Here is an 18,610-nt window from a genome sequence, read left to right as displayed (position 1 = left end):
TGGGAGAGGAGGAAAGGGGTGTGTAGGGAGAGGCAGGGAGGGGAGGAGGCTGGGACAGGCAGCGGCCAAGTGGCAGCCCGGCTTCCTTCCGTCCCCGCAGGGCTCCTCATCTAGCCAGCCAAAAATGAGAGCGTAGTGGTTAAGTGTGCCAAAATGGACAGATTGACTTTGTCTCCGAAGGAGAAAGAGGATACAGACTTGGAACTCTTTTTATTACTGGCTAGAGAAATGGAACAATGCATAGATTTAAATATGTTTACGGATTACTATGAAAAAAAAAGTATGGGGGGCTGACCCAGTAGGTCTGATGTTTCTGATGATTGATGTTTTTTAGTTTCTTTTAGTTAGTTGGTAGAAAAATAATAATAATAAAACTTACTTTAAAAAAAAAAGAGAGTGCAGGGCTGGGACTCAGGCAACTGGGCTTCTAGTCCCTACTCAACCTTGGGGGATTTTGGGCCAGTCGTAGGCTCTCGACCCAGGGCTGTTGTGAGGATAAGATTGAGAGGAACAGAAGAATCGTCTGAGCTGCCCTGAGTTCTTTGAAAGGAAAAATGGCAGGATATAAACATAATAAATAGATGGGTGCAATGCAAGGCCATGTGGTGCCGAGGCAGTAGAGATGGCTGCTGAGCCTCACTCACGCATCGGATGTGAGCCAGATGCAGCGTGGCCAGACCGTTCCCTGCTCACGTGTAAAGCTCTGCCTCCCTAAGTGCATGCAGCGCTGGGGGGACGGATCCTGAGACTGCCTTCTGCTGTTCTAACAACTTGCTTCCTGCGAGGACAACACAAATATACAGTGTAGAATTAATGTAGGCCCTTGCAGACATTTGGAAAACAGTTCCCATCAGCCTTATTGGCCTTGTTGGGCAGGCTGATGAGCATTGTAGTCAAGAGCGTATGGCAGTTGCAAGAGGCCGATCTGTAATAGACTTCGGCTTCGATCATTTGGTTCTTTCTTTTTTCATGTCTAACACCAGCTAGGTGTTCTGAGTGATACTTCGCAGAAATTGTGAATAATGTTTGCAAGTCTTCTTGCATTGCTGTAGGGATGTTTTTATTTATTTATTTACTTATTTTTGATTTATATCCTGCCTTTTTCCTGCAAAGGGCTCAAGGCAGCTTACATCTCCTCCTCCATCTTATCCCCACAACAACAACCCTGTGAGGTAGGTTGGGCTGAGAGTCTGTGACTGGCCCAAAGTCACCCAGTTGGCTCCATGGCTGAGCGGGGACTAGAACCCAGATCCTCTGAGTCCCAGTCCCATGCTCTTCACCACTACACCACACTGGCTCTCGTCTGTTAATTTCGTCTGTAATATATATTGCACCTCTTTATAGATGTATGTATGGATGCATGTATAAGCACTAGCATTTGTCAAATCTGTATGGATCTCCAGCACTAGCTACCCTACGAGGTCTCACCGCAATGGCTCACAGCAAAGGTAAGGACTATAGAAGCGCAATGATCAGTGTGGGAATTGGATGAGACACAGTAACAGCATAGCTTTCGCACAGTTACGCACCTGCCACTGGTCTGCACCTTTTGGAATAATAGCAAATGGGTGCACTATTGGATTAGCATTGACTATTGCTGGTTCTCCAACCAAGGAACTGTAGGCAGGGACAGCCACAGAGATGTTGGTTACGACTGTAAATTCAGGTGCACCTTCTGCCAAAGGCTGGGGACTTTCAAACGTTACACGAAGTAATCCGAGACCTGGAAGAGAAAAAGTTTGGCACTTTTCATTGCTTGAAAGTTTCTTGAGATATTTATGCACAGCATGCTAATGTTAAACGTGATGCTTTACTATGAAAGATGTATGACGTGAAGGACCAAAGTACCTAGAAGGCACGCTCACGCGACGGGGCGGTTTTGATTTGTTTTTTACCATTGTCGGCCTCCTGTTTTCCAAACCTGTTTTCCGGTCTCCAAACCCCACGGCAGCATTTCAGCATGGTACGTTTGGTTTTCAGAAACCATGGACAGGAACCACGGCCTGTTCTATGGATTCTCAGAACCCTGATGTCTTGCTGTGCTGTGCAAACCTGGGAAACAGAGGTCACTGTGGCTCCAAGGCCAGAACCAGAGAGCTGCTGGGCAAGGGCAGCCATTGCTGCTCTTGGCGAGTGGCCAGCTAGCAAGTGCCACTGACAGCTGCCATTTTGCAGAGTTGGCAGAGGTCTCCCACTCTGCCCACCTCTTGCCCTAAAGGTCCTCTTCGGGGCAGGAGTGGATGATCAGCTGAGTGATGCAGCCCCCTTCCAAGAGCGCATCCAGTTGCTTCTTGCTCCGCCTACTTGTGTCTGGGGGGGGGCTTTCAGCTCAGTGGTGCTGCCCCCTAGTGGGCACTGCCGTCGAGCCAATCCTCCCCCTCCCCCTCATGCGCAGGAGAGGTGCAGGAGTGGGAAGCTGCAGGGTGCTGCCCCAACCAGCCCCCGCCACGCAGCTGATCCTCCTCCTTCCTGCTCATACAGGTGAGGGGCTTTCCTCCGGAGCCCACAGTGGTGGTGCCCTTGGCAGCACCACCCAGCTGATTTCTCCCCCGGCCTCAGTGTGGATCGGCATCCCACCCGCAGCAGGAGCAGGGGCCGCCTGATCAGCTCCTCTCCACGGCGCTTCAGGACACGCGCCCTCTTTTTCCGACAGAGGCAGCTTGACAATCACAGTGAGCTGAATTAGGCTGGCGATCATGGCTGTCCAAGTGAGGACCGCCCCCCTCCCTGCACTGTCCCCTGAAATGCCCCCTGGAGGCCTGAAAGGGAAGGAGACGCAGGCGGGAGGAGAGTAACTACCATGTGCGAGATCATCTGTCAGGCGCACTGAGGTGAAAAACAAGCAAACCTCCCGGTAACCATGATGGGTTGCTCGCCATGATGTGTGAACCCAGCCATGAGGGTGAAGCACGGCCTCCACCTGTTACTTTTTCCAGTCTTGCTCCAGGTGCCACCTCCAAGCATCTGACACAGAGCGGGAGGAGGCTGTCTTGGCCTGCAGTTCAGCTGGCTGGAAACTCAGCCTGCGATGCTCTGGAGTGGTGGGGAAGTATCACTATGTGTTGTTATTATTTTAGTCTTTATTTAACTTCTATACAACCCAATAGCCACAGCTCTCTGGGCAGTTTACCCCGATCCATTAAAAATACAAGCTAAAATAAAACTCATGATACAAATACTGTTTAAAAAAATTGTGGTACAGAATTTGAAAGCACATTTAAAATACATATAAAACACCAATAACTTAAACAGAATACCTCTTGGAACCCAGAGAAGCAACTTACAAAGTCCTGGGAAACTCACTGGGAAGGAAGGTGGAACACCGTTAGCTGCATCATATCCTGACGGTCCCAGTCACCTCCCCACCCTTGAGCTGCCCCGCTCTGCAAGATTGATTTTCCAGCCTTACAAAAGCAGCCGGGATGCTTCTTTCTCCACTCCTCTGCAGGGCAAAGGAGAGGAATCAGAATGCAGATGCCCAGCTCCAAGGCCTTCTGGCCTTGACCCTGGGAATCCGGGGGATCCCTGGCCCACTGGATGCTGCCCAGCGCCCGGCCGTAAGATGACTCTCTGGAGGCATTCGTAAAAACTTCAAAAAAGAGTGAACCTCCAGTGAAAGGCGGGGGCAGAACCTGAGCCTGGGGGCCAAATCTCAGCCTCTAGAGCAGCCCCAGCGGTCATGCCCCATCCCGCGAACCAGCCCCCTTTACCAAGCCAATTGCTTGGTGTTTGTACAGGCTTGGTGCATTTTCTCAGCATTCTAAAAGCTAGAAATGCCTCTAAGGGTATTTCTACTTGGGAGAAAGAGGTACAACTAAATATGCTGGTATTTATTAGTCTTTTCGGCCCTGCCCTTTTTGCTTTTGGCACTTGCCACTGGAATGCAGGCCCAAAAGTTCCTCTACGGACTTTGGACCTAATGCTGAAAGATATATTCAACTGCATGAAAGTATCATTTTGCCAGCCTTCCAGATCGCTACTAGAATTACAAAACTGCATGTGAAATTACCCCGGGGACAATGGATGTTGCAAGACACAATTCTATAATTGAAATGATCTCAGGGAGGTATTTAATTCTGTTGTTGCTTGGCTACCACAACAGCCATTTAATTTGTATACAACGTCAGCCTTGTTGCACTGAGCTACTGCAGAAGTCTGAGCTGAGCTGCTCTGCCTTGTGCAGAACGCCAGCACGGCTGACGCAGCCGCTCGACGGGTCAAGAAGCCTAGCAAGCAAACAAGCATGGGCCACATTCTTCAAAAAGGGATGAAGCCTAAGTCCTGAGGTTGGTCTCAGTGAGAGAGTGTGCTTCAGTGGTTAGAGTGTTGGAGATCCAGGTCCCATTCAGTCCTGAAGCTCACTGGCTGGCTTTGGGCCAGTCGCCTAACCTACCTCACAGGGCTGTTGTCAAGATAAGATGGATAGGAGGATGAAGGTTATGTAAGCTACCTTAGGTTCCTTGCAGAAAAAAGACAGAGTCGGAAATTAATAAATACTTAAATCCGATAGCAAACCCACAGATGTCAATCGCACTGGGGATACAAACAGCTTCAGCCCAGCGGGACTGTCCTCCCCCTCAGCAAGTCTCTTGTTTGGTCCTGCCTACAAACGATAGCAGGCGATTCAGCACTGGAATGAGCTGCATCCTGACACCCAGGGCCGTGCCAGGCTAAGAGGGTGAGTGGCGATCCAGCGAGTGACTGGCTTGGAAGCTCGTCTCGCTTGTCAGCTCCCAAGGGGTGCAGTCCTGTGCAAGCTGAGACAGGAAAAAAGCCCTGCGTCTCCCAGGATGCCCCGGTCTGCTGTGCAAGCTGCAATCTCAAGCCTCATTCTCCCATCGGTATAATGGGTGTCCTAACTAGCAACTCCGGTTTCTCTCAGGGCTCAGCCCTCAGCCAGGCAGCAGGAGCAAAGCTGCACTGCTGGGGAAGAAGGGAAATCCGCTGTTTCAGACCCAGGTGTTTGCTTCCTCCACTCCCCTCACCTCTGGAAGTGAGGTGGCAAATACGTGGGTGAGCAGGCAGCTGCATCATCTTTGGGAAACAGCTTGAGTTATTTCTGTGTCAAACACCTCGGCTTATTTTCTGAGCCAATCCAATGTGAGCAGGCAGGATGCGGTCCATTTCTGATCAGCCTGCAGGCCCATCCCAAAGGGCTCTTGTAGGAACAGCAGTGACAAATGCTCCAAACACGGCTGTTCTGAACTTTGTGCTGTCACAGCAGTGGATAAAGTGTTCCAGACACTGGAAACAACGGGAAATGTTAAGGCCTTCGTGGCCACCAGGAGGCAGTCCAGTCCTTCCCAGTCTTCTTGAACAGCCGTGCAAATTGAGGTGGGGGGGGGATTTTACTCACGCAAAAACACAACAGCCATTAGAGGCAGCGAATGGGACACTTAAATAGTCCCTGATTTAGTTGTTTTTGGAATGCCGAACAAATCTGTAGAGGGCGCTTTGCTCGTCATGCACGCCCCAAGATCCAAGACATTCAACCCAATAGCTGCTCAGAACCTCAGGATCAAGGAGGGGTCCTCCTGTGAGGGCCCCAGCTCTTCTGCACCCCTCCATTCCCTGCCAGATGTGCTCATCTTCCATAGCAACCTGAACAGCGATGGCTCAACGAGAGCAGGAGTGGAGTGGTGCAGAGGCCAAGGGCGCCAGGGCTCAGGCGATCTGGGCCTTAATTCCTGCCCAGCCAGGAAGCCCATTGGGTGACCTTGGGCTGATCACAGACTCTCAGCCTAGCCTACCTCATAGGGTCATTGTTGTGAGGCTAAAATGGAGAGGAGAGACACTTGTAAGCCCCCCCCCCCCCGGGTTCCTTGCAAGAGGAAGAAAGGTGGGAATGCAATCTAGCAATGATACTAGTAGATTAGAAAGATTCACCTACCAAGACCCTGCCCTACAACCAGTCCATCAAATTGCACATCCCCCTCTCCTCAGGATAAGGATAGCTATAACCCACAGTGGAACAACTAAGGTTAACCCGGCGACGCATTCACTTTTAGAATAACTGAAAGCAGAAGATGGGCCACTCACCTCGTGTCGCATCCAGCCAGAGGCAAATAATCAAAACGTTCAACATGCTCTTTCAAAAAAAAAAAAAAGTGATGCTCGCTGAATCGTGTGCACGCACACAGCAGGACCTTCCGCTTGGACTGGGCTCCCTGGACTGTAAGGGCAACCCGAACATTTTCTCAGCATTAACAGGAAACACGCCGAGTGACAGCATTTTGCTCCCAGTGATTTGCACAAACTTGTCTTCAACGGCGACTGCAACGGTGTTAAGTTACACCTTTTCATCACTAATGTAACAGCAGCATCTCAGAAAGAGCGAGTGAGTGGCAAAGCTGGACACTGAACAAACAGGCTTCAGTCCAGGCAGCTGAAATGTGAGTAGATCCCCTTTTCCTTGAACTCATAAATGCTTGTCAAAACTGAAATTTAAGACAATATTCACACAAGTAAGAATCACCAAAAACAAAAGAGGCATTTTAGTAGAGCTGTTTTTCTCTTTCTTCTGGCCAAGAAGTTCTTGTTTGTCAGCTTGTCCCGTACAAAGAGTGTTGATGCACTGGATGTAACCCTGGAAAAGACCCTCTGGGGGAGTAAACCACAGGATGGGCTTCTGTGGGGACAGGATGTGACACTCACAATCATTGTAGCAATTTGTAGGCATCCAGTCTGCAAGGCTAAACCAGCTTTCCCCAGACTGGTGATCTCCAAATGTTTTGGGCTTCAAAGCCCACCAGCCCCAGCCAGCATGACCCATGGCCAGGGATGCTGGGAGCTGGCATTCAAAAAGTTTAAGGGGCTCCAGGTTGGAGAAGGCTGGGATAAACACTTCTTGGAAATACTGTGTGGAAAGACTGAATATGGATGTAGTTCCCCAAATCAGTACAGGCCCCAAGTGCTATTTCTTAATGGTACAAACTCAGTCAAATAGCTGGTACTGTATTTCCCCCAGAATATGACCTAACTGGAAAATAAGCTCTAGCATGATTTTTCAGGATGCTTGCAATATAAGCCCTGCCCCAAAAATAAGCCCCAGTTAAGATCATCAGCCAGACAGATGCACTTAGTACATCTGTTGCAACACATGACAGATGTATTGAATTATAAAATGATCATATTAATATATAATTAAATATAAATACATAATATTATTGACATTAATAAAATAAATGATAATATAAATTATAATTAAGTACTTGTAAATACCCAAGTGGGCACCTTTGGACAAGAGGTAAATGCCTGTGTAAACAGATGAACTTGAGACTTATTGCCAAATGACCAATCAGTACAGACACAACACACAAATAACATGCGCACTTGATAATGAATGGACACATTTCATAATTCAATACTTCATGCGTTGTTACGGATGTACTTAATGCACTCGCGTGATGCCACTCCTGTCTCGTAAGGCTTCAATTAACATTTGATTTAATGGTAGATTTAAAGGGAATAATATTTTGACCCCCAGACAAGATGAGTGCAAAAAGAAAGAGCTATTCCGTCAAGTACAGGAAAGGAATTGTGGAGGACTCTTGGGGCAAGAATCTTGCGGCTTTCATAAGAAAAAAAAATAAGACATCACCTGAAAATAAGCCCTAATGCATCTTCTGGAGCAAAAATTAATATAAGACCTGGTCTTATTTTAGGGGAAACACGGTAGTTATCTGGAGCCAAAGAACACGTAACGTCCACTCATCCATGGATGACTGAGGGTGTAATTTGGAGGCAAAGAGACCACAAAGGATCCCAACATATGTAGCGGAAACTTCAGCCAAACATAGCTCTGTCCTTGCTGAAAAATAAGGGAAACCAAACCAGCTCGTGCCTACTGCAAAGGGTGTGTAGCGTCTTCTAGTTCTGTGAAGTTTTGGTTGTCATGAGCCAAAACAAAGCCAGCCTCAAAGATGTGGAGAAAGATTGCCTGATACCGAGGTGATCTTTGTCTTCCATGGTAACAAGAATGGCCCACAATGACCAGGAAATAGTTGGAGACTCTTCTGGGAAGCTGAGAGCCATCTTGGAAAAACGAAACCTCTCTCTATCTCCCCCACCCATTTCTTAGCTGTGGGAGGAAGCCATGAGTCTGAGTGTAAAAAGAACACTCAAAAGTAAACAGTGTGTGAAGACTGCAATTCAAAACAGACTTCAGAGAGCTGAGTTAGGAATTAGGACAGGGTGGCGGCAGTGGAGGCTGCCATCAACAGCATTTCGTGGTGCTAGCCGATTCCCTGGAGATCTGATACAAAAGCAGCAGACTTTGCTCACTTCTGGTATTCAGCTATGCCACCACTAAGTTTGGCTTGTATGCTTGTAAGTACGGTACAAGATTACAAAACACTGTAAGTCTCCCGTGACTGCCTTACAAAGGGAAGCAAGGCAAGGGGCTGCATCACTGCAGCGTCTCGTCATGACACTTGCGGAAGCGGAGTGTGCATACCAGTAAGTTATGCACAGCGAGAGATGATGATGATGTTTGGCAAGTAATACATCATGCTTCGTTGCTGGGACCTGCCAGAGCACTGGGCTGAGCATGATAGGATCTACCGTGTGCTTCACTGTTGCGTGTCATCAAGTTGCCTCCAGCTGGAATGAATGAATGAATATCCCGTCCTTCACAGCCCTCTCAACTCTTATAAACTCAAGGCTGCAGCTCCCTTCATGGAATCTGGAAGTCACAGTGCATTAGCAAGCTTATGTAGAAAAGCTGTAACACTAGAATAGGTGGAGCAATCATCCGGCTTAGTAAAAGACCCCTTCTAAAAGATGTGACACTTCCCCTGTGAAAATGTATTTATTACATGTCTGTATGACCCACAGCCAAAGCTCTTTGGGAAGCTGCTCACAGCATTCATAGATTCATACAGTTGGAAAGCCCATCGGGGCCAACCCTCTGCTTATTGCAGGCCCCAAGTCTCCCATCCAAATTCTAGCCAGGCCTGACCCTGCTTAGCTTCCAAGATTAGGCAGGATCAAGAATCTCAGGCTAAATGGAAGCAACTCCCCAGGAAAGAATAGGAATGCATGACCCTCCAGATGTTGTTTGATGGTAAGCCCCATCAGCTCTGGTTTGCACAGAGAGTGGTGAAGGATTATGGAAGTTGCAGAACACCAACATCAGGGGTGGGGGCACACTTGTTTGCAATCAGTGTTTTAGCGCATGGAAAAAAATTAGAAATATGGGATTGCAATCATTTCCTAGATACCACACACTGCCATGCTTGTCCCCTGGTGTTCTTCTGCTTATATTGACACCATCAGAGCACTGCCGTATCTGGCAGGTTATGCTCCACGTATTTGTCACTGGAAAAGCCTTCAAAAACTGCAGGGAACCAGCAAAAGCAAAAGGACACTGCTATCCTCTGCTGCCCCCTGCTGTAGGAAAAGCACTACTGCATGATTTCGGCTGAAGTTCTCACTGTTGACTTTGCACATACTGTATATTTATTTATTTATTTATTAAAACATTTCTATGCTGCTCCATTCGCCGAAGCCTCGGGGTGGCTCACAACATAATATAATACAAAAATAACAATATAAAACTAGCAATATAAAATAAATAACAATATAAAATAAGTCGCCCTGGCCGAAGAATAAAATAAATAAATAGTATTAACAGTTAAAATGACGTTTGAATGAAAAGGTCTTCGCCTGGTGCCAAAAAACAAATAACGACAGCGCCAGGCAGACCTCTCTGGGGAGCGCATTCCATAGATTGGGCGCCACCGCAGAGAAAGCCCTCCTCCGAGTACCTACCCTCCTAATTTCTTTCACGGAGGGTTCCCGGAGAAGGGCCTCTCCCGCAGATCTCAAGGGGCGGCCAGGCTGATATGGATGGATGTAAGCGCTCCATCAGGTAACCAGGACCCAAGCCGTTTAGGGCTTTATAGGTCATCACCAACACCTTGAATTGGGCCTGGACTTCAATGGGAAGCCAGTGAAGCTGACGGAGGACTGGAGTCATGTGAACATAACGCCCAGTCCCCGTCAGCAGCCTGGCAGCTCTATTTTGAACCAATTGAAGTATCCGGACCGTCTTCAAGGGCAGCCCCACATAAAGCACATTACAGAAGTCCAGACGGGAAGTCACCAGCGCGTGTGTCACTGTCGCCAGGCAGTCGAAGTCCAGGTAGGGCCGCAGCTGATGAATCAGCTGAAGCTGAAGGAAAGCGCTCCTCGCCACCGCTGTCACCTGAGCTTCCAGTGAAAGCTCTGGGTCGAGGAGCACTCCCAAGCTGCAGACCTTGTCCCTAAGACAAGCCGCCGAGAGGTCCAGAAGAACCAACAGGGATGCACTCCCCCTGTCCTTCTCCCTGCACAGGTCATCGTACAGGGCGACCAAGGCAGATTCAGTACTGTACTGGGGTCTGAAGCCGGACTGAAATGGGTCCAGATAATCAGTTTCATCCAAGAGTGCTTGGAGTTGTCCCGCCACCACCCGCTCCAACACCTTGCCCAGAAACGGGATGTTGGCCACTGGTCTATAATTAGTGGCCATCTCTGGATCCAGTGACGCTTTCTTCAGGACCAGTCAGACTACCGCCTCCTTTAAAGGGGCAGGCACCCGACCCTCCCTCAGAGAAGCGTTAACCACTTCCAAGATCCAGGTTCCAATCCCGTGCTTGGAATTATTTATTAACCAAGACGGGCAAGGGTCCAATAGGCAATTGGTGGGACGTACTCATCCAAGCACTTTGTCCACATCATGGGGCTGCAATAACTGAAATTCATCCAATAATTCTGGTCAGACGGCAGCATTGGCGTCTCCCCAGAAACCTCTGATTCACTAGTGGAGTCCAGCTCGTGACGAATCTGAGCGATTTTCTCCCTGAAATGCCTGGCAAAGTCGTCACAGCGGGCCTTTGAGGGTGGCATCGGATCTTCCTTAGGACCTGGACAAACCAGGCCTTGCACCACTTGAAAAAGCTCCGCTGGACGGCATTGTGAGGAGGCAATGGAAGCGGAAAAAAACCTCTTTTTCACCGCCCTCACTGCCACAGCATAGGCCCGATAGTGGGAGTCAAGCATAAATTCCTCACCCTCAGACCACCCTCTTCCTGCCCCGTCGAGAAAACCAGGTCCAGAGTGTGTCCACGTTCATGGGTCAGGCCGGAGACATGTTGAGACAGCCCCATGGCCATCATGGAGGCCATGAAGTCCTGAGCCGCCCCGGTCAGACCAGACTCGGCATGGAGATTGAAGTCCCCCAGGACCAACATCCTGGGGGTCCTCAACACCAGGTCCAAGACGATCTCCGTCAGCTCAGGCAGGGAGACTGTTGGGCAGAAGGGTGCACAGTACACCAACAGAATCCCCAATCTGTCTCGGTCACCCAACACCAAGTAGAGGCACTCCAGCCCTGGCCTTGAAGGGACTGGAAGTCCTGTGAGGGAGATGGAGGCTCGGTAAACCAAAGCGACCCCCCCTCCCCTCCCCTCCCCTCCGGCCGTGAGCAGTGCTGGACCAGATACATCAATTTACACTAAAACAAACATATCCAGGAAGGGGTGGACTGTCATCCTGTCTACCCAGGGGACTCTGGGCATTGCAATACTGCAGATGGGAATAGCAATCTCTCATACAGACTTCTTAGCATCCTTGGCAGAAACACTGAATTAAAATGGTTTTCAGAGCAAGGGAGGGTTTGATTCAAATTGTGTTTGCTGTAGAACAGACCCATTGAAACTGTTTTCATGCTGGAAGTACTGACAATATGGCTCCTTTCCCTGCCACAAATGACAGCCAAACAAGTTGTTTAGTGTTAAATAATGCTGCAAGGTTGAAGTGAAAATTTGCTACACTTGCCCTCAAATATTTGGGTCTGACATAGATGATGATGATGATGATGATGATGATGATGATGATGATTCTGAAATCATATCTTAAACAAGGTAGGTCCTACTTTTATTAAGATCAACCAAAAGGCTACAAACAAGTGTGCAAGCTTTCAAGCGGACCGGAACTCTACATCAGGCTAGGGCAGGGCTGTCCAACTTGTGGCTTTCCACACGATTTGTCTCACAACTCCCATTATTCCTTAACCCTGCTTAAAGCTGATGGGAGTTATAGGTCAAAACATCTGGAGGGTCACAAATTGCTCACTCCTGGACAGAGTAAAGAAACAAAATTTAGGGTCGGTGTCCTGGCCACAGGGGCTGCAGCTTAGACTGTCTCAAGATGGAGATGAAGACTGAATAAGAGACTCGTTGCCGGATGCTGCAGGTGTCAGATTATATGAGACAACGAAGCAAGGGCTGTCCCCATTTCTGAAAATGTAAACCCTGAATGTAATCAGATGTCTCTTGCTCTGGGCAAAACGTACAGGTTTGTGGGCATGCAGAGAGTAAAAGTACGGTGAAACATGACAGTCTTTACAGAAGCACAGTCAAGAGATTAAATCTAGGTTAAAAATTAAACCAGGTAAAAATGAAGCTAAATTGTGCTGTGTCACCTGGTGGCTGGAGATCAAAGGGACCTCAAAGGGCTTCTTCAGGCGGGATGAAGCCTGAAATGCTGATCTGTTACTGTGGGTTAGGGAAGAGGCCGATGACAGGACTGGGAAGGGGAGAAACTGTAGCTGCTGATGTTTGGCCCCACTGGGCAATATAAATGGGTACGAATGCTCTCCAGCCTGATATCCAGCATACAGCACCTTCCCTGCTGCAGTCTTCCTGTTTAAAAAGCCTGTCTGGGATTCCCAGAACCGCACCGTGTAACCCGGATGAAGCTGCTTCCTCGAGAAGGATGGTGCGGCACATGGGAAAGGGGGCAGGGGAGCTGCGTGCCTGGCTGTGAAAAGGAGGGCGCATTGGGGGGGGCGGGGGGGGCGCACAAGCTGTCCTTTGCCTCTGGCAGCCAGAGCACTCACACAGGGCCCAGCAGAGAGGAAGGTGTGCCAGAACAGAGCACCTTGAGGCTGACGCTTCATAGCAGCAGCCACGGACCTTTCAGGGCCTGTTGGGGGTTTGAGAAACTGCTTGGAGGCACCCAGACAAAATGCTTCCCTTGGAGGACACAGCCAGCCACACACTGGCTGTGGGGACCTGGCTAGTCAAGAAATGCAGAAATGCTACCTAGCTTCCTTCTGTACAATCCTATGCATGTTTATACAGAAAAAAGCCCCACAACTTTCAGAGTATCCCTAGATAGCCTTGCTTGCTGGGGCATGTGCGGTAGTCTCCCCCCCCCCCCCCCAAGTATGCATAGGATTGCATCCTTGATAAGGAGAACAATTCCGATCAGGAAAACAGCACAGGGAAAGAGTTGTAAACACCATTCCTCCACCTCCATTTTCCAACTTCATTCTCCCATGGCCGCTTCTGGCTTTCAATCTACCCACTCACAGGCAATTCCATAGTTCAGATGTAGGCAAGTTGGTGTCCTCCAGATGTTTTGGCCTCACATGATATGTTAATACCCCACCTTTCTTCTTCTTGCAAAGAACCCAAGGTAGCTTACAGGCTTCTCTTCTCCATTTCTCCTCACAACCCCGTGAGGTTGGTTAGTCTGAGAATCCGCGAGTGGCCCAAAGTCATCCAGGGAGCACCATGGCTGCGTGGGGAGCAGGACACAGATCTCCCTGGTCCCAGTCCAACACTCTCACCAACACGCCACACTAAAACTGCCACGTCTGTCCTGGCAGGGTGGGGGAGTGCAGTGACTTCAGGCCGTAGAACCTGTCTTGCAACCATTTCCCCCACATTCACCTTTGACTTCAGGTGGGGGAAGGGACATGCAGGCAAGAAGTTATCCATGTCCTCACCTTTGATTTTTATATTTATTTTACTAATTTTTGGTGTGTGTTATACAACTGCGAAGAATCGCAGCATCTCTAAAAGGTGTGATCCTGCAGAGCTGCATCTTTGTCTGTTTATTTAAAATGCTTTATCTCACTTTGGAGCACAAAAGTCTCTCTGGCTGGCTGATGTGCAGTTAGCAAAAGAAAGCAGCCCCTGCCCACATGGTGGCAATTGGCCAAGGATCCAACATAGCAGTGGGGGAAGGGCAGGGAAGGGAAGGGAAGGGAAGGGAAGGGAAGGGAAGGGAAGGGGGGATTAGAACCCCCTTCCTCATCTCTGTCTCTGCAGCCTGCTGGAATGGCTGCTGGTGGAAACAGCTGGGGAAGGAGGCATCTTCACCAAAGGTCTTTCAGCAGGGCTGGCGGAATGGCTGTTCCCCTCCTCGCCTCTCTTGTCTCCCTAATGCAGGCTGCTGGAATAGCTGCTGGTGATGCCAGTGGAGGGAGAAGGAGGGGCGTTTTGCAGTGGTTTTAAAGAAGTCTGAAAGGGCATGGTGGCCTCCCACATCTCCCGTAATTGGCGCACTTTACTCTGGCATGTGCTGTGCACTCAGACGGTAAACACAAATGATTCTGCACCGGTCAGCCTTCAAACTCCTACTTCTCCCACGGTGACGATACTGTGCACTTTGCTTGCCTTCTAAACACAGCATATGCTGCACTTTGTTCATGAACGTGTGAATGCAGAGTAGCAACTGCATATGTAGAAATTCTGGCATAGCAGTGCCTCAAGAGTAGAGTAGACCCTGTCTTCCAGTTTTTTTATGGCATGGCTCTACAACAGTAGGGCTTATTCTGGATTGCTTAAGGCAACATTCAGTATTGGCAGTCTACTCCCACTGAAAACATTGTGCTAGTTCTGTTCTGGAAAGCAGGCCAGATTAATACTTTTTCCACTCCAGAAGCTCTAATTTGGGCCAGGTTTGGATTGTGCTTGCTCCATGTTTGCTTCTGTAGCAGAGTTGACTATTGCCCTTAATTTGATCTTGTGACAAACAGACATCACTATTTGTCCTTAACTCTCTTCAGCCTCTCCTCTTTCTTCCTTTGAAGCTGGATGTGAACATTGTTTAAGATCATGCAGAAAGTATTTAATTTTTATACTGCCCCAAAGCTGAAGATCTCTGTGTGGTGTACAATCCATAAAACAATCTTCTCCAAAGATCCCCCAAATACTTCTTTCCTGTACGAACGCAACTGTGCTTGTGGCCATCTCCCCACTCAGTGGGGGTGGGGAGATGGCCGCGATTCTTTCCTGCAGGAGCGCGCCCGTGCCAGGATTTCTTTGAGAAGCACCACCCCAACATTACTGTAATGGGCAGAGTGTTGAATCTGATGAATGATAACGTGGTCTCTCATTTCCGGAGAGTTATGCAGTGCATGAAAAAACAAGTGACTATAGACAGATTTTTCACCAAAATTGGCCCTGCAGCTAAGAGACAAAGAAGAGAGGAAACCCCTGAAAGAGATCTCCCCAATGTCCCTTATGGTGGGGGACTCTCCCTCCAAACAATAACCTCCCCCTACACCTAGGTCAGTGTTCTCTACTGTACCGTACAGTACTTTGTTCCAAATTTTTCTGATTTAAAAAAAAATAGTTACAGAACGGATTGACCTTATTTACATTGAATCTTATGGGGAAATTTGACTTGGGTCACAACCAATTTGGGTCACAACCAGGGTCGTGGAATGAATTAAGTTTGTGAGCCAAGGTACCACTATATATAAAAGTAGCTATTTCTGGAACCCGTTTTTCCCCTTCAATTGAATGTGTGCATCATGGGGAACTATGCATATTCCTGAAAGAAATAGGTGCGCCTCAGCATCTGATTGACCTGATGCAGAAACTATATCATGGACAAGAAGCTACTGTAAGGACTAATTATGGAGAAACAGAAGTTTTTCCTAGAGACAGAGGCATCAGATAGGGGTGTATTTTATCTCCCCATCTATTCAACTTGAACACAGAACATATTATAAAGAAAGCTGGACTAGGATCAGAGGGAGAAAATTAGTGGGTGACACAACAATGATTGAAGATATGAGGATGATACTATCTTGGTGGCAGAAAGCAGCCATGAGTTGTGAAACAACTGATGAAAGTGAAAGCAGGACTGAAGATTAAGGAAACAAAAATCATGACTGCAGAAGAATTACATGACTAAAAAAATGTGAAAGATTTTGCATATGTTGGCTCAGTCATCAATTCAAAGGTAGACTCGGCCAAGAAATTTGATGAAGACTGACACTTGGAAGGACAGCAATGAAAGAACTAGAAAAGATAATCAAACATAAGGAGATGAAGGCCAAGATCATGCACCTGATTGTATTCCTGATCAAGACGTGTGAGTGTAAAAGCAGAATAGTGAGGAGAGCTGAAAGGAGGAAAATAAATGTATCCAAAACTTTGTGAATACACTGAAATGACAAGAAGACTAACAAGTGGGTCCTAGATCAAATAATTTCAGAACTTGTTCTAGAAGCGAAAAGGACAGACTGAGGCTGTTGTACTTTCAACACATGATGAGAAGGCAAGACTCCCTGGAGAAGAGAATCATGCCAGGAAAAGTCGAAGGCAGAAGAGGAAAAGGAAGCCCAAATAAGAGATGGATTGACTTCATAAAAGAAGCCACGGCCTTGAATTCAGAATAGCTAAGCAGAGAGGTCACCAATAGGCCGTTTTGGAGGGCTTTCATTCATAGGAGCACCTTAAGTCCAGGATGACTTGACAGCATGTAACAAGAACCACGGTTTTCCGTCTCTCACTTGTGGACTGAAGTTGCACTAGGCACACATACTGCCCTTTGATCATCTGTGCATAGTTGTGAGTATTCTAAGCTCAGAAAGGATATTGGAAAATGGGAGGAGGTACCAAAACAAGCCTCTAATTAGGATAGACGGGTTATCTGGCTGCACAATTCTTCTTCCTACAGCACTTGTTCTAATCTGTGCTGTGCAAACGTTTTGCTAAATACAGAAGCCTAAAGGTTAATACAATGCAGATGTCTTGTGGATTAGGATACATTCCATTATGCAGCTACTTGACCTGCAGGAGAAAAGGTTAATAAGCCAGGCAGACTGGATTAGAAAGCAAGGTTCAGTGAGGCAGGCCTTCAGTCTTTAAACCAAATTTAAAAGAAATTTTAAATTCGTTACAACATGCATAAAACCACATTCAGATTCGCTTTCTGAATTCTGTTTCCCAGTCCTTCCTGAGCATCTGCCCCCTACCAATTCAAAGTTGTTTGGCTGATGCAGCCCTCTACTGGTTTGACTTGGAACTAATTTTATTTGTTCCTAAATGTAGCAAAAGCTTCAATACGTTTAATTTCTGTCTCTTAAAAAAGTGTTCAAAGCAGCTATGATTAAAACCCACATCAAAAAGAAAACCTTAATTAAAATGTAGTATAAAAATCAAATAAATTAAAAACACAATTAAAACTACAATAAAATAAAAACAGATAAAGGTTTTTAATGTTAAAAATGGTAAAAACAAGGCCACAAACAAGGTAATTGTCAATTTGAGTGCTTGTAAGATGTAGCCTAAACATTGAACACTTATTTGCTTTGCTAGATCAGACCACATGTACATCCATCCATTTCTGGAATTATCCAGCATTGCATCACTTAGAAGCAATCCACCCAGTGTCCTGGGCGCTTATACTAGTGTGCATGATGGTTTTTAGTAACTCCCATTATTTCCAGGTATGCTGCATTTAAAAATGTATGTTCCATTATTAGCTAACATATGAAACAGTGCTTATAAACCTACCCTACCATACCCTGACTCCTTTAAGAAAGGGAAACTGCTAAGTTGTTATTGTATCTGTGTACTTAACAGCACCTGTTTGCACAATGGTGCTTCTCTAATTTTAAAAATATATGAAATAAGCAGAATCGCCAATTTCAAAAACGGAGCTGGTTAGTGGAGCTTGCATAAGGGAACTCTGTTTATCTGTCCCAATATGGAAATGAGAATTCCCACTCATTCCCGTGGTTACCTTCAGCAGCTCAAAAGCCCTGAAACACCATCAGGAGGTCCAGCAAGAGCTACAGAAGCAGTGGAGGTGGAGTGGCTTTGTTGGACCCCACACTCCCACGTTCTGTCCCCCGGGTTATGATTGCTCTTTAGAGAATCTCGTCCACTTTGACAGTTCGGATGGGCTTCAAAGGCTGCTCGGAAATCCTTTAATAAATAACAACTGTAAACAGGATTTCACACATAGCTGACAGTGACTAAAGGTATAGGTGCTCTACTGCTGAAAAGCAATCCTAATATATAAAACAGAATCACGATGCTCATCGGGGTGATATTGCACCCTGGGAGTTGGGGACCCGAGGTCTGAGACACATGTGCTGCTGGAGTTGGTTTCATGTGGTCCTAATTTCATGCAGCCTGTAGAAAGGGAGTGACACAAGAAGACAAAGGAAAAGGGGGAGGGGGAGGAAACAAGACCCACTGTTTTTGGCCCTTCTTCCACCCATTGCTGATCCTGACCGCACCCACCTTGGCAGCCCTTTCCCCGAGAGAATGCCCCACAAGGGAACACAGCCCCACACCTGCTCCATATGCACCACTGCATTAAATAATTGCATCCCACGGTTGGATTATATGGAGCTACATGCACATGGGTGCTTTTCTACTTATTACTGGCATTGTCTATATATACATGGCATATTAAGGTTCTCCAGAATGAGAACAGAAAGCTTCACCCATGCTGTTTTTGCGTGAAAGTTTTCTTGCCTCTTAACAGGTTTCATATCTGGAAATACTTTCTCAAAAAAAGAATAGTTTGA

This window comes from Varanus komodoensis, unplaced genomic scaffold (genome assembly GCF_004798865.1).
Source record: "Varanus komodoensis strain SLA01 unplaced genomic scaffold, ASM479886v1 scaffold6_4, whole genome shotgun sequence".
Taxonomy (NCBI): domain Eukaryota; kingdom Metazoa; phylum Chordata; class Lepidosauria; order Squamata; family Varanidae; genus Varanus; species Varanus komodoensis.
The sequence above is the reverse complement of the archived record's forward strand: the minus strand, read 5'-3'. Positions refer to the sequence as shown.